Here is a 16,564-nt window from a genome sequence, read left to right as displayed (position 1 = left end):
AGAGAGAGTGAGAGAGAGAGTGTGTGTGTGTGTGTGTGTGTGTGTGTGTGTGTGTGTGTGTCTGTGTGATTGGATACCCAGTACCCCTCCTGGTTCTTTAAGAGCCAGTGAGAGCCTACGTCCATGTCCTAAGCCTGATTACGGTGACAGAGACTGTCACTTGGCCATAGAATCGGAGCCACAACTATGACATGGTATGTGAAATAGCCGAGATGAAGGAGTAGGGAATGGTTCCATGCTATTTTTCATCCAGAAAAGATTGTTAGTGCCAACGAGTGCCCGGGCTGCCTTAGTTTAATTCCATGCACACAGACCCCGGCATTCAACCATCAGTGCTGCTGATGACAAAATTCAGAGATGTTTTATAAACAGAGTCCCAAGCCCAAGCCAGAGAGAGAAGCAGGTCAGAGCGTTGAGGTGTCTGTGCAGGTCTTGTGAGAAGGCACCTCGTTTTCTCCAACAAGACTCAAAATCTTGCTTGTTGCATTCGAGTCCCAGCTCTTCCAGGGTCGAAAAGCATTATTCTTGGCATTTTAGATGAACTTTCTGAACTTGGCTCAGAATGAGGTGGTGAAGCTTATTCCAGCGTCTTTGTGATCATTTCATACTTGACACCTCACATTCCTGGCTAGAGATCTCCCAAGATCTGAATTGACGCATTTCATTTCCATACATCCCAAAGCAGAGATACCAAATGGAAGTGCACCGGTGGCTCAGGCGCAGAGAGGATGGGTTTCAGGCAGTGACCTACCTAAAATTGTCACTCCAATTCTTGAAATATGGCTGCATCATTTTTCTGAGACCTGTGATAATTAGCCAAGAAGTTTGGTGACACTTAAAAGTAAATTTGGTGTGAGCAGGTATTATAGAAGAACAATTCTGCTGCCCATTTCTTAATTCAGAGGAAGAATTACCTATAATCTACCTTTTCGCCCTCTGTTTAATTTCTGGTCAACTATTAAGTCCCAAGAGTTTTAGTAACCTAATGTGAAATTAACCAGCCTTTTTATTTCCAGGCCTATGTGTGAGATTTGAGTTGTCCCTCCAGATAAAGTACTTATATTCCTTTTAACATAAGGTTTCTTTGCATGTATTTATCCAGTCCTTGATTATCTGGAACAAAAATGAATAATCCTCGACTGGTTTCCTCTCTTGCTTCTAGGTGACTTCCCTCCTTTCTCCTGCCCACCCCAGTCAGGAATTTCTTTCTTTTTTCTCTCTTTTCTTTCTTTCCTTTCTCTCTTTCTCTCTTTCTCTTTCTTTCTTTTGACAGAGACTTGCTCTGTCACCCAGGCTGGAGTGCAATGGTACAATCTCGGCTCACTGCAACCTCCGCCTCCCGGATTCAAGCTGTTCTCCTGCCTCAGCCTCTCAGGCTACAGGCATGCGCCACCATGCCCCACTAATCCTTTTTTTTTTTTTATGTTTAGTAGAGATGGGGTTTCACATGCTGGTCAAGCTGGTCTTGAACTCCTGACCTCAAGTGATCTGCCCGCTTCGGCCTCCCAAAGTGCTGGGACCACAGACGTGAGCCACTGCGCCCGGCCAGGAATTTCTCTTGTACTGAATACCATGGCACTTAATCCACGATGTGTCTTACGGAAAACAGGAAGCTTGATACCCACTTTTGTTCCCCTGATGAATGAAGCTTACATCTAAAATCTCTTTTCAAAAATGTGTAAAACATTTTTTATTTTAATACTTCAAATTTTTTATGGTAACGTGGGCTGAAATACCTAAAATCTTAAGTCTTACTTGTTTTCAGATGTTCTAAAATATTTCCGACACTCACAATAGATCCAAGGACCTTCTTGACATTTCCAAGAAGCTAATCAACATCTCCCACTCAACATGCCCCAAGCTGGGGTCCCTATTCCCCTTGGCTGCTTCCCACCAAACCTGTTCCAGCCACAGCCTTCCTGTCTCAGCTGGGAGCACTTCACTCTCCTAGTGGCTCTGGCCCCAAACCTCAGAGTCATCCTTGATTTCTTTCTTTTTTACTCCACATTCAAACTGTCAGGAAACCCCACTTACTCCCTCAAAATATATCCAGCTCCACTGTTGTCATCCTGAGCCACCACCATTTTGCTCCTGGATGACAAATGTGACCTCTGATAGGTCTCCTGCTTCTACCTTTAACCCACCAGCCAGATTGATTCTTTGCAAATGTAAGGTAGTGCTACACCTGCTCAGGACCTTACAGAAGCTTCCAGCTCACCCAGAGAAGAGCAGAAATCATAACACCTGCCTCCACCATCGCCAGCCTTATGACCTACCACCTGCCCAATTTCATTCCAGTTCAGCAGTACTGGCCTCCTTGTGATTCTTCCAATAAGCCAAACATGCCACCACTGTAGGGCCTTTGCCCTATTTGTTCTTTTTTTTTTTAAGATGGAGTTTCATTCTTGTCACACAGGCTGGAGTGCAATGGTGCGATCTCAGCTCACTGCAACCCCTGCCTCCCGGGTTCAAGCAGTTCCCCTGCCTCAGTCTCCCAAGTAGCTGTGATTACAGGTAGGCACCACCACTCCTGGCTAATTTTGTATTTTTAGTAGCAATAGAGTTTCACCATGTTAATCAGGCTGGTCTTGAACCCCTGACCTCAGGTGATCCACCTCCTCAGCCTCCCAAAGTGCTGGGATTATAGGCGTGAGCTACCTTGCCTGGCCCCTACTTTTTCTTCCTGTTTGCAACTCTCTTCCTTCTGATGGAGCTCTGGCTACTTCTCCCCTCCCAGTGCCTGCTCAGACCTCACTGCTCAATGCCCACCCTGACCTCTGTTGAATTTACCTGTGGTGCTGACCCCACCTGCGTGGCCTCAGCATCCGTGGTCTATCCTCTCTCACTCTGTTTGTTGTTTGTTTATTTTCTGTAGCACTCCTCTTCACCTCCCCAAAAGTCCAGAATCTTTGTCTGTTTTATTTACTGATGAGTCCCTAGCATCTAGAGCAGTGCCTGACACTTAGTAGGCGCTCAAATATATATCTGTCAAATGAATTGGTGACTCGGAGGATTGGGGCATGGTGTTGTAAGAGCATGGGTTTGAAATCAGATGACAGGGTTAACGCCACCTGCTAGCTGCCACTTGCTAGGTATGGGACCTTGGGCAGATCACTGAAGCTTTTTGAGCCAGTTACATAAAACCGTGACTGTACAGTATGGAAGGCAGTGCCTGACACATGGAAACACTCATTCAGTGGTAGTGAGTGGTGTTGCTACTTCCATTGTGCATGACACTACCTGCTGTAATGCAGCACTAACTCTGCGGAGGGCATGTTTAAGCCCCGCTTACCAAGTTTGACCAAAAACCAAAGACTGGATAAAGGATCTTTGGCACCTGCCAAGCTTCCCTCTCGCCGATCCCTGCTGTTCCCTGGTATAGTAAGAGGGAGGTGGAGAGAAGGCATGTAATTTCCTTGCCAATAATCCGCTCAGTGACACTGGGTCCAACCCCCACTTACACTGAAGCTGTGAGAGTAGGTGAGGTGAGGGGGGCACTGGCAGGGACAGGCCGGCTCCTTCTGCCTTTCCTTCCCCTCTGGCTGGCTCAAACCAGCATCCAAATCATCATCATTACCCTAGGAAGCAGCAAGGGACAGCAGAAGGGGCGTGGCTTTGAGAGTCTCAGCTCGGCTCCTCGCTGGGTGAGTAGCTCTGGGCACGACCCTCCTGGACCTCACGTTTCCTGACTGCACAGTGGACATAATACAACCCTGTCAATGGAATTCATGTGAGATTTACTAGGTGCTTGCTAGAGTGTCAAATGGCCTCACGGCATGAGAGGGCAATCCCAACCATAGGATACCCAGCACTTTTTGAATTTTTCAGAAGGAAATTCTTAAGTAATTGAATGGGCTTTCTCCTGAAGTAGGGAGGTAGTTATTCCTAAAGGCATTCAGGAAGGAATTGGACATCCTCTTAACCGATGAGATGACCAGCTCTCTTAGGTCTCTGTCTCTAAGACCTGTGACTGCAATGAGATTTCCTCCTCTGGCCCCCCAACCCAACATCCCCCCCACCCAGACCCACCATAAATGTAACCAGGCTCTTGGCCTGGCAGAGACAGAGATTGGCCTTCTCACGGCTGGCTTGACTCACTCCAGAGAAGTTGTCACTGTAGAATGAAGGCACAGAAAAAGAGACTTGCTCGGAGGGCTCATATCAAAAAATCTATGTGGCCAGGCGCAGTGGCTTAATCCCAGCACTTTGGGAGGCTGAAGAGGGAAGACCACTTGAAACCATGAGTTTGAGACCAGCCTGGGCAACTAAGCAAGACCCCATCTCTACAACTAAAGTAAAATAAAATAAAATTAGCCGGGCATGGTGACATGTGCTTGTAGTCCCAGCTACTTGGCGGGCTGAGGCAGGAGGATGGCTTGAGTCCAGGAGTTCAAGGTTTACATTACACTGTGATCGTACCACTGCCCTCCAGCCTGGGCAAAACAGTGAGACCCCTGTCACTTAAAAGTGTATATCTCTATGTATCTCTGTATGTATCTATCATCTATCTATGTATCTATGTCTCCATCTATGTATCTATCTATAAATGATAGATCCAGGAAATGTAGTCAGTCTATATTAGAGCTACAAGGTTAAATAGAGCAATATTATGTTTGGAAGAAGTGTCGGACACTGTCCTGCTTTACTTAGGGAAGACAAGAGGCACCCTGAGTGTTGGACAGGTGTAAGTATGGGAAAGAAGATGAAGAAAATGTCTTCTGTTTTGAAGAGTGTGAGAGTTCTAGACTTCTTGCACGCCTGCTGAATATACAGGGGTAGATCCAGGGGAAGGGGTGAAAAATGCATCTGTACAAAGAATGCTTCCAGAAATACAGAAAGCCTCGGCCCAAACTCACATTGCTGTTTTTCACGGCATTTCCCTGCAATTCTTTGTACCCCGCTTCCAAAGTGGTCCATCACGGGAGTGTGTTGCCATGGCAACGTGCTCAGTGGGGAAGCCACTCGGCATTAACCAGTAATTCACATCTGTGCTTGTTTCCCTCTCTCCGCTCTCTCCCTTCTTCTCTCTCCTTTTATCTGTAAATGGAAAGCAGCTCAGGAGTGATGCCACCTTGAAGCTGACAGTTCCTGGAAAAAAAAAAAGACTTTCTTTTGGGGGGCGCAATTTCCCTGCAGAGTTGTTGTTGTTGTTGTTTTTTGACAACCAGAGGTTGCACCCTCTCACCTAGGGCTGGAAGGAGCTGCCTCAGAGAAGCCCCACAGCTGGGAATATGTGGAGTGAACCCCTCCAAGGAAGATGGACACCTACCACGCATATGATCTGTGCTTCCGAAGAAGTTCCTCTTAAAAGGCTGAAGAATTAGTCCTCAGGCTTTTACAAGCTACCTGACTTCAGGAGGAGTCAGGCAGGTGGGATGGGGGACAGGTGAGGCTAGATTAGCGCTTCCAGCTCCCCCGGCACTGAATGCCGGCCTTTCCCTCAGACCTTTGCTTTTCTTCTCTTGCCTCTTATCCAGTTCTCCTTTTCTCTTATTTTTATTTATTCATTTGTTTTCTGAATAGCCCAAATCTTCTTTCTGTTTTATTTTGTGTTAGTTTGATGTTTATAGAGTCAGGTGTCCCAGTGCACTTCTGTTAAACAGGTATATTGCTCAGTGGTAAAGTCTGGGCTTTTCATGTTCCCGTAACCTGAGTAGTGTACACTGTGCCCAACAGGGAATTTCTCACTTCTGACCCCACACCCCCACCTTACAGAGTCTCCCGCGTCTATGATTCCACCCTCTACATCCACGTGTGCACATTGCTTAGCTCCCATTTATAAGTGAGAACATGAGGTAGTTTTCTGCTTCTGAGTTATTTCACTGAAGATAAAGACCTCCCATTTTGTCCATGTTGCTGCAATCTTTTCTTGTTTTTAATCTCCCTTCTGCCTTCCATACCAAGGCCCAAAGAAATGGATGACTTTCCAAGTAAGCTCAAGGATACAGCCTGTTCTGTGTGACTTTAGGAGAGGTGGGTGGGAGGAGGGGTTGTTCTGCCCCCTTGTTCCCACCCCGCTCTGCTGTCTCTGAATTCTGTGGTCTACGGTCAACAGGTCCAGGTCACCCCACTCACCTCTTTTTCACCGCTCTTCCTTCCTGTAAGTTGAACTACCCTTACATTCAAGACTGTGCCAAATGAAGCACAATAAAGGCGCCCAGCCTCTCTTAAAGAGTTGACCCTGGCCGGGCACGACGGCTCACGCCTGTAATCCCAGCACTTTGGGAGGCTGAGGCGGGTGGATCACCTGAGGTCAGGAGTTTGAGACCAGCCTAGCCAACATGGTGAAACCCCGTCTCTACTACAAAAACAAAAATCATTCGGGCATGGTGGTGCGTGCCTATAATCCCAGCTACTTGGGAGGCTGAGGCAGGAGGCTGCAGTGAGTTGAGATCATGCCACTGTACTCCAGCCTGGGCAGCACAGTGAGACTCCGTCTCAAAAAAAAACAAAAAACAAAACGAGTTGACCCTGTGGAAAAAGTTATTTGTAAATGCCATCAGCCTGTGCCTAGGAGGGTGTTATCATGGCAAATGCATGTTTTTCTTTCAGGAGAATAATTGCTTGGATTATTTCATGTCTCTATATCTTTGCTTTCCCCTCCTTGCTTTAAAAAATGTATATCTTTTTTTAAGTAAGCAATCTATTCGTAGCATCAAAATTTAAAATATCCAAGAAATGTATTCTGAAAAGTCTGTCTCCAATTCTCACCCCCTTCCAAGAGCCAACTGATATTATTGATTTGTACCAGAGATGCTTGATGTATTTACAAGCAGATTTGTGTATGTGTGTTTCATTTTCTTTTTCCTTTGAAATATAGTTTCTTAAAAAGTAAGATCTCTAAATTTTGAAGACTCAACTAGTGAACGTGCCCTGACCTGTTTTGTGTCCAATTAATTTTACTAATAAAGTCTATACTTTGTTCAATATACAGTCTAAGTAAGTAAATTCCTGAGTAACCACAGACTCCCTTTGTTTGTTTGTTTGTTTGTTTGTTTGTTTGTTTTAAATTTCAAGAATCGGCTGGGTGCAGTGGCTCACGCCTGTAATCCCAGCATTTTGGGAGGCCAAGGCAGGCAGATCACGAGGTCAAGAGGTCAAAACCATCCTGGCCAACATGGTGAAACCCCATCTCTACTAAAAATACAAAAATTAGCTGGGCATGGTGGCGTGTGCCTGTAGTCCCAGCTACTTGGGAGGCTGAGGCAGGAGAATCGCTTGAACCTGGGAAGTAGACGTTGCAGTGAGCTGAGATCGCGCCACTGCACTCCAGTCTGGCGACAGAGTGAGACTCCATCTCAAAAACATAAACGTAAAAATAAATAAATAAATTTCAAGAATCACCTTTCTCTCTTATCATTTCTCAGGATGACAGACACATAGAAAGCCAGGTTGTCTTTATACGTTCTTCCTGGCACAGAGCAGGTGTTCAGTACTACTTGTCAAGTAGTACTGAAGATGGCAGCAATGGGAGAATGACAGTCCCAAGTCTGAGACTGTCTTGGGAGAATCAGGATCCCTCTAACAAATTCACGGTGTGGCGTTGCTCTGAGGATGGAGATGGGCGCTTTGCAGCCTCTGGGCCCCCGGTGAAGAAGAGAACTGTGGGCTAGGAGGACCAGCAGTTTCCAGGAGGCATTCGGAATAGGGTGGGAGGGAAGAGAATCGACCAGACTGCTTATCTGGCTCTCACTGATTCTGTCCGCATTTTAGTCAAAGCTGCTCAGAATAGCTCATGTGGGCAGACAGGGCCTGAGTCAGCCAGTCAATACCATCCATCCAGTGCTCCCTGGGTACAGAACTCAGAGCTCGGAGCTGTGGAGCCAGAAATAAGACACGTACGGTTCAGTTCTTCCCCTGAGGAGCTGAGAATCTGAGGGCAACAGACGAGACAATTTTGCTGGAAAAAGACTTGAAGCCCATTAACACACAAATACGGAAACAAGGAGCTTGCTGGTCAGTCATCCATTGCTTTGCGCCTTGGGATGGGAGGCAGAAGGGAACTGAAAAACAAGAAAAGATTGCAGCAACATGGATGAATACACAGCCCAGGCTGGCAACAAGCTTCCTTTTCCTGCTTCGCTTTTGGAAAAGGGAGCAAAACGCCTTTGACGTATTCCCACATGCCCAAGCCGCACCGGCTACCGGGATGGAGCTGCTTGAAGGGGAAGGATTGAGGCTTTGCAGAAGCAGGGCTGGGAGGGAATCTCTCTGAGTGCTGCTGCCTGTGTGATCCTGACGTATTTCTAGAGCTGTCTGAGCTTGCTGTCCTCATTTGTAATATGGGGACAATTCCCACGTCTTACGATAGTGAGATTAGGTGCTCCAAAGTGCCTGACCAGTTGCTGCCTGGTATAGCTACAGCGGTTGCTCAGTGAGTGACAGTATTTCTTGCTATTTTTATTGTAACAGTCATTCTAGACTGTCACCCCCAGAAATCCATGCAGAAAGAGCCTGGCTCCTCTGTGGCCTCCCATTCTTCCGGGTTTCACCTCTGGACCCAGCTTGCCGTCTTTGGTCAGCAGCGCTGCCCACCAGTGAGGAGGCTTGGGCATATTATATCATGCCACTCAACTCCCCGTGCCAGCATCGGGGACACTGGGCCAGGCCACGCACGACAGTCTTTGCTCCACATTCTGTCCCTGGAGCCTCTGTGCTGAGGGAGATGAAAGGAGGAGCCAGGAGATGGAGCCAAAGGTCACAAGCTAGGAAGCAGCCGAGTGGTCTGTGCGGAGAGATGGGTGGGTGGCCGGTCAATCGCCATCGCTTTGGGCCTTGGTATAGAAGGTGAGACTGGGAGTGGGAGGGACTGAGAGTCACCATGTGGCCCAGTCTGGAGCGAGGCCAGGGAAGCTTCTGGTAAGATGTTTCTTTTCTGGGAGGTCCAGCAGGCCAGCAGGTGGCCATTCAAAGACAGATGTGACTGAGGGGTGTGCCAGGGCCGTTGGGGCCCATCCTTGAAGATAATGCGGGGTAAGCAGAATGAAGCTGTTTTGATGATTTTGTGACCACCTCCCACGACTGGCCCCCTGCCCGGAGCTGCCCTCACCCCTCCCCTGAGCCACGGGTGTTCCGCCGGCACCAGACAGCCTTGTCTCAATCCAGCAGCTGGAATGATCTCTCTGAAACCTGAGATGGATGTTGTCCTTGTTCACAGCCTCCCAGGGCTTCCCATTGCTCAGTGTGAAAGCCTCAGTCCTCCCCATGGTCCATGAGTCTTCCACTGGGCACCTTGGACCCAGTCACCCCCTATTCCCACACCATCCACTGCCACTCACCACCTACCCACTCTCCCCTGCAGCCAAGCGCCCCACCCCTGCTGGCTCAGACACCCCAGAGCTCTCCTGCTCAGAGCTGGCAGATCCTTGTGCCTGCGATTCTTGTCCCTGGAGATCCACCGTGGCTCACTCCCAGAAGCCTCCACTTAGCCGTCACCTTTACCAAGAAGCCCATCCGCCACGTGACTTAGAGCTGTGCCTTTCCCCACACACCTCTCTCCATCCCCTCTACTCCAGATCATTTAAAAAGCACTTGTCACCTTCTAACAAAGTCATTTAATTTTTTTAATACTAATAAACTTTTGGCTGGGCATGATGGGTCACACTGGTAATCCTAACACTTTGGGAGGCCAAGGCAGGTTGATTGCCTGAGGTCAGGAGTTCGAGACCAGCCTAGCCAACATGGTGAAACCCCGTCTCTACTAAAAAATACAAAAAAAAATTGGCTGGGGGTGGTGGCATGTGCTTGTAATCCCAGCTAATCAGGAGGCTGAGGCAGGAGAATCGCTTGAACCTGGGAGGCTGAGGTTGCAGTGAGCCGAGATCACACCACTGCACTCCAGCCTGGGTAACAGAGTGAGACTCCATTTCAAAACAGACAAACAAACAAACAAACACCTTTGTGTGTCTTCCTTCCTAGAATATAAGTTCCATAGGGCAATGACTTTATCTCATTCACTGGTGTATCCCAAGTGCCTAGAGCAGTACTTGGCACATAAGAGGTACTCAGTAAACCCGTGATGAATGAGTGGGCATTATATTATTACAAATACTACCACTACAGCCACTGCCACCACTGCTGACGTGCTCGGTCACCCGGACTGGAGTGTCGTGCTATGATCATGGCTCACCATAACCTCCGACTCCTGGCCTCAAGCGAGCTTCCTGTCTTAGCCTCCCAGAGTGCTGGGATTACAGGCATGTGCCATTGTGCCCAGCTCCTGAAGACCATATTGATGACCTGCTATGTACCAGGTTCTGTGGTGGGTGATTTAACATGAGTTTCATGCACAACTCTGTGAGGCAATTCTTGCCACATTTTACAAGGAAACTAAGGCTCAGGGATGTTCAGCCACTTAACCAGGATGTCCAAGTTAGAAAGTGGCTAAGACAGGACTTGAACCCAGGTCTGTCCAATTTCAGGGCCTGAGGTCTTTGCAGTCCAGCATCTCTGCCTCCGGTTGGATGTGGTCAGGCTCCGTGGTAGAAGTATTCTTCAGGGATGGCATGTGGGGAGGCACTGCCTGGGTCCATGGATGAGGCTCCCTGGTAAACTGCATGCCAGGGACATTGCTGAGGCAGGTGACCAGCATCCCTTGCAGCAGCGATGGTCTTCATAGCCCGCTGTCGGAGCCCTCGCCCTCCCTGGAACCAAGAATGTGGGTCCTCACCATCTCCCTGCCTGCCCTGGACTCCCTTGAGAATACCTTCCCCCATGGCAATCAAAGGATATCTAAACATTGGTAACCAAACCTATCATGGCTCTTAAAGCCCTCTAGCCGTCACCCATCCTGCTCTGAACAGCCACTGAAAGTCCTTCCCGCACGGTGGAGTCCTCCGGGCCCTGACCCTGCCTTCTCCCGTCTTTGTCTACTTCGCTCCCAGCTCACCGCTCTCGCCCGCCCTCCTGGCTCCTTGCACACGCCAGACTCCTTCCTGCCCTGCGGCCTTGGACCAGCTGCTCCCGCCTCCTGGAATGCCACTCCTCAGGTCTCACAGAGCTGGCTCCTCTTAAGCTTGAAGGTCACCCCTGCAGAGAGGCCTCGGCTGACTGCCCAGGTGCCCTCTCCTGTCCTGTCTTTTTTGTTAGAGACAGGGTCTCATTCTGACATTCAGGCTGGAGTGCAGTGGTGTGATCATAGCTCACTACAGCCTCAAACTTCTGGGTTCTAGCCATCTTCCCGTCTCAGCCTCCTGAGTAGCTAGGACTACAAGCGCATGCTGCCATGCTTGGCTCATTTTGAAAACTTTTTTGTAGATATGGGGTCTTACTACATTGCCTAGGCTGGTCTTGAATTCCTGGCCTCAAGTGATCCTCCCTCCTCAGCCTTCCAAAGCTCTGGCATGACAGGTATGAGCCACCATGCCTAGCCTCTCCTGTTCTTTTCTAATTCTCTGCAGAGCAGTTACCAGCATGCACTATTTCCTAGTTGACTTAAGTGGTTATTCATTTGGTTCTCGGATTCTGCCCACTGGACAGTGAGCTCTCTGGGAGCAGGTACTTTGTCTGCGTTCATGGTTATCTCCACGCCTGGGGGAGGGTCAGGGAGAGGGTGGGTGCTGATTAAGACCTCTCCAGAGAGCCAGTGACTCCGGGCTTGAGGCAGAGACAGACCATGTGGGCACAAGGGAGGGTGAGATTCTGCAGGGAGGTTATCCTTGGTGGCCTGGAGCAGAAACAGCACCATGATGGCCAGGTCCTGGGGAGGATCTGAGTGCACAGCCAAAGAAGACTGCTTTCTACAAGGAGACCGCAGATGCCAGAGAGACCCCGAGGGGGCCAGGACCAGAAAGATTTGGGAGCATGGCAGGTAGGGACTCCCAGGGTGGGAAGGCTGGCATGTGAGAGCAGGCCGGAGCCACCAGCCTCCTGTGCATGGCTGTGTGTGCCGGCAGCTCAAGTCCACAGCCCAGCAACTTCCTGTTCCAACACACTAACACATGTACACCCTCCGCCACCCCAGGAAGCACCAACAGAATGCTTCTCCATTTAAAATACAAACTTGTTGTCTACGTTGCTGTTTTTTTCTAACTTTGTGAGTGTTTTTCCTAATTACCAGTTGGGTTTTAATGAATCTAATGAATCATGTAGCTATAAACACAGCATATACCAATAGACCAGTTCTTGCATTTATTCACAAGTGAGGATTCGAGAAAGAACGGCTGCTGGATTCTCATTATTTGTCATCAGTTGAGGCCGCAGGCCTGGGTCATTGTAAAAGCATGACTCAGCATCAGGGAAACACCGTACTAGCTTTTAGTAGTCGCTCTTGTTCTTTTTAGTTTTTCTTTTTTTTTTCTGCTCCTGCTGGTATTACTGCATTCCCCTTTGATGGTGGAAGAATGAGATCAATGAAAGTACCAGAGAATTTATCTGGCAGGATCTTCTCTTCGTCTTTACCAGTTGTCAGAACTTGGTCTGATTTGCAAACCTGGAGGGTGGACCAGAGTCTGTTTGTTTCTGGTGCTCCTTTTGTTTTATCTTCATGTTTCTGGGGGTTGGGTTTTGAGCGTCAGCATGTTGAGAGAATGCATCCTTCCTTGATTGAGATAATAGAGACGAGAGCGCTTTGAAAACTGTAAAGCATGCTCATCGTCAGTTTTGCTGTTTTTATTGGTTCCTTCCTCCAAACAGGGGCCTGCCCTATTTTCGTTCCTGCCCTATTCCATCTTCTTTGAATTATAAGATCCTGGGCTTTAGACTGTCCACCCCAGGGTCTGTGTGTCTGCAGGAGAAGCAAATCTGCAGCTTCCCCTGCCAGTGCTGGGAAGCCCCTGAGCTTCCTGAGGTTGCAGGTGCTCTGGGGCCTGCAATTTGGTGAGCCTGTGCCACAAGCCACCCCTGGAGGGAGCAGAGGCAGAAACACTTCAGTTTACCTCCAGGGGACAAAGTCCTTATCTCAGAAGCCACAACTCCCTGGCCAGGGTGTGATCCAGGTTCCTGGACCTTACTTGGTGAATCCACAGTTGTCTGCAGGTGGCCTCCAAGATGGCCTGAAATGCAGCTGGAGCTTGCGCTCTAGGAGCTGGTGCACCTTGGAGAGCTCCCCTCTCTTCCCAGCCCCAATGCAGCCTCAGAGAGGCGGGGTTTGAGGTGGAGCAGGGTCTGTCCTGGGCCAGGCAGAACACGCTTGCGGAGAGTTGATGTGCAGGTGTTGGAATAAATGTCTCTGAGGTTACTGCTGACAAGGACCACAGCTCTGCCCATCTGTATACCTGGCAGGCCTGAGCAGGAGCCCTCTCCTGGAGACTAGGCACTCTTCCCCTTAATCCAGCGTCATATTTACAAATAGAGTGATCCAGAGGTCAGGCCTGCTGGCTTCATCTCTTATCTTGACCCCACTAGATTGTGACCTCTCTAGCATCGCTTTCCCTTTGCCGTGGCTTCATATAGAGTTAACAGACAACAAACACGTGTGAATTGGACACAAATCTCTGCAGCAGAAGCCAGCCTGTGACTTTCTCGGGAGCCATGTCACCTGCCTAACCTAAACTCCAGCCGACACCACGTAGACACTCAGGTGGTCTGTGGGTTAAGGAGCAGGAGCTGGGGCCCAGGCTCTGCCAGATGCAGCTGCAGGGTGTGTCTCTGCCAGTGTGCTCATCCTAATCCACTGAAGGGTGTTTCTCCGGCAGGCAGGGGACGCCATGCGGGCTTGAATAGACTGTGTTTATTCTTATGCTTGATACTTCCTGCAGTTTTATGTTATCTCATGCAGTTATGAGATACAGATAATATGCACGTTTGCCTTCTTCTGATTATGTATGGTATCATTTCGCCAAAAATCTAAACCAGCCACAAGGATACATTTTGGCTGAATATTAGAGACTTTTCTCATTATCTTAAAAAAACAAAAAACAGAAAAACCCAACTAACCTCTCTACTGTTATTGGACATAAAGTGATGTAAATGTGCGTGCCATTGCAATAAAAGTCACAGTGAGCATAATTAAACGCTCCAGATGGGCCGTGACTAAGCAGCATGGCTGAATGGGGCATTTTCTGGTCTGCTTGCAGGCCTGTTCCTCGCTGGGAAGGTGCATGGCTCAGTGAGCCATCAGAGAGCAACTGCTCAGGTGGGCTTGTGTGGCCCTGAGACTGCCCACATGTTCAGCCGTCCTTAAGACTCAGCTTGCTTCTTGAGAAGCAGGAGTTTGGAGCCCACTGCCAGGACTTCCCCGAGTTTAGACTGCACAGCTTGACCACATGCCTTTCAGGGCTCATCCATTCTGCTGATGAAGAATAGATGTGGCCGGGCACAGTGGCTCATGCCTGTAATCCCAGCACTTTGGGAGGCCGAGGGCAGCAGATCATGAGGTCAGGAGTTCGAGACCAGTCTGGCCAACATAGTGAGATCCTGCCACAACTAAAAATTGGCCAGATGTCGTGGTGTGCGCCTGTAATCCCAGCTACTCGGGGGGCCAAGGCAGGAAAATCGCGTGAACCCAGGAGGCAGAGGTTGCAGTGAGCCGAGATCATGACATTGTATTCCAGCCCAAGTGACAGGGCAAGATTCCATCTCAAAAAAAAAAAAAAAGAATACTAGATGTTTGGCACTTCCAACAAGGCCTTGTGTCTTGCCAGGTTCTATGAAGACACTGGGGAAAATGTCCTAACATGCAGCCCCTGTCCTCAGAGAGCTCACTGGGTGCAAAGCATGACACACAGAGGCAACACATGAGCAGTAAGTCACTTCAGTCATGCTTGAGCACACCTCTGCAAGCGTGTGGAATAGATGGGTAAACCAAGCCCTCAGTCCAGCAGTGCACATGCGGAGAGGGCAGCCATGCTCCAGTAGAGTTCCTGAGTGCTTCCTGTTTTGGAATGCCAGTGATGCCTGCCCTCTTCACTGTTCGTTCGGCATGCATTACCGTGGGTGATTAGCAGTTGGAAAATTTTACCTCCTATAGCCCTCACACTTGATGGTGGAACCATCAAATGCTTTAGGGATGCCATCTGCGAAAATGGGGAAATTGAGGCAATCAAAGAAGTATGTGACTTGTCCAATGTCTCCAAGTTCTCCATTCATCCAGTGGCTTGAGAAGCCAGCCTTTGGCTAGCAGGAAGAATGGACAGGCCCTGGCACTGAGCAGTGGACCTGGCACCTCAGGGAGGCTCATTTAGTGAGGGCTTCATTCGGGTCCCAAGACCTCATGGCCCCCCTGTGCAGGCAGGTGAGGGTCTTGTTTCAGGAAGATCATGAACAGGCAGGTGATGGCACTGGGTGACATCAGCACAGATTTATGCACCAGGACTCACTCAGTGGCAAGAAAGAATGCCGCTGCTCTTAGTGAAACATACAAAAGGGCCAGCAACCAACCTAAGATCAGGGCCTGGCTTGCAGTCACATGAGATATTTCTACTGGGATTCTGGGCTGGGCTTCTTTGGGGAAGAAGCCAGAGTCTGGAAGGAGCAGGGACTGAAGGGTTTTGAGTGGCCCCTGCAGGTTCCCTCTGACCCACCTCAGAGATGCCCCGGCAACACCCAGGGCCCCGCAAGAGGACTCTAGAGACTCAGGGTCTAGGCTCAACATCGCCATTCATTAGCTCTGTGATCTTGGCCATGTCAACCTAAGGTGAATGTTGGCAGCAGCCCTGTGGCCTTCCGAGATGTCATGAGGTATCCACACGGCCTTGCACACAAGGGTGGCGGAGCCCTTCCTCTCTGTCTTGCAGTGGGAGGCCTTGTTGCAACAGTAAACAATGAAAGCAATGAACCTGTTGACTAATCCTAGAGGCGTCCAGGTGGAATACCTTTAACTAGGACTACCCAAACACGCACTGATGGTGCACCCGCTGATCTACCTTGTACCAGGAAGACGCAGGATACGGCATGTCACATCACAAACATTCAAACATGAGCCAGACTCCCAAGTCTCTTAAAAATCCTCACAGCCAGTTTCCTCAGTGACAGTTTTTCAAATCACCTCTCTTAGAAACAGCTGGAGAGGAGATTAGGGCCCAGCTGATTTTGCAGGCTCCTAAATACTTATTTGGATCCTAATATGGCAAGAGCTTCCCATCTCCTGGCGCAACCTGACACTCTCCAAACCCCTCTGGGTGGAGCTGTAAAGACCCTCTTCATGCAAACAGCCTGTCCTGAGCCCCAGCAGCCCTGGGAGTCCAAGGACAGCTGTCTGCAGGAGGCTGTGGTCAGATGGCTGTGAGGATGGGAGGGCGGGGGCCTGAGGCCAGCCATGCCTTCCAGTGTTCTCCTTATACCCTCTATGGTTCAGGCTTGAGCTCCAGGAAATAAAAAAGAATGCTTGTGTCTGCTAAGGCAGCAGCAGTGGCTTGGAGGCTCCGCATCTGAAGTTAGTGTTCTATCATGGTGATCAGCCCTTGTATATTTCACCAATAAGGAAACAGGGCCCTGGACATCGTGAAATCCCTTAGAGCCGCGTCTTCCTTTCTGACCCTTGACTTTCGCTAACATACACAGGCTGCTCTCCAGCGACAGGGCTGGTGACTAGTTTCACTTGTCTGTCTACAAAGAGAAGTCTTTTAAATGCTTTCTATTTGTGGCCAACAGGCCCAGGGATGACTACCAGCAAAGGCGGAACCTC

The sequence above is a fragment of the Cebus imitator genome, unplaced genomic scaffold, assembly GCF_001604975.1.
Source record: "Cebus imitator isolate Cc_AM_T3 unplaced genomic scaffold, Cebus_imitator-1.0 Scaffold42, whole genome shotgun sequence".
Taxonomy (NCBI): domain Eukaryota; kingdom Metazoa; phylum Chordata; class Mammalia; order Primates; family Cebidae; genus Cebus; species Cebus imitator.
Note: the sequence above shows the minus strand (reverse complement) of the source record.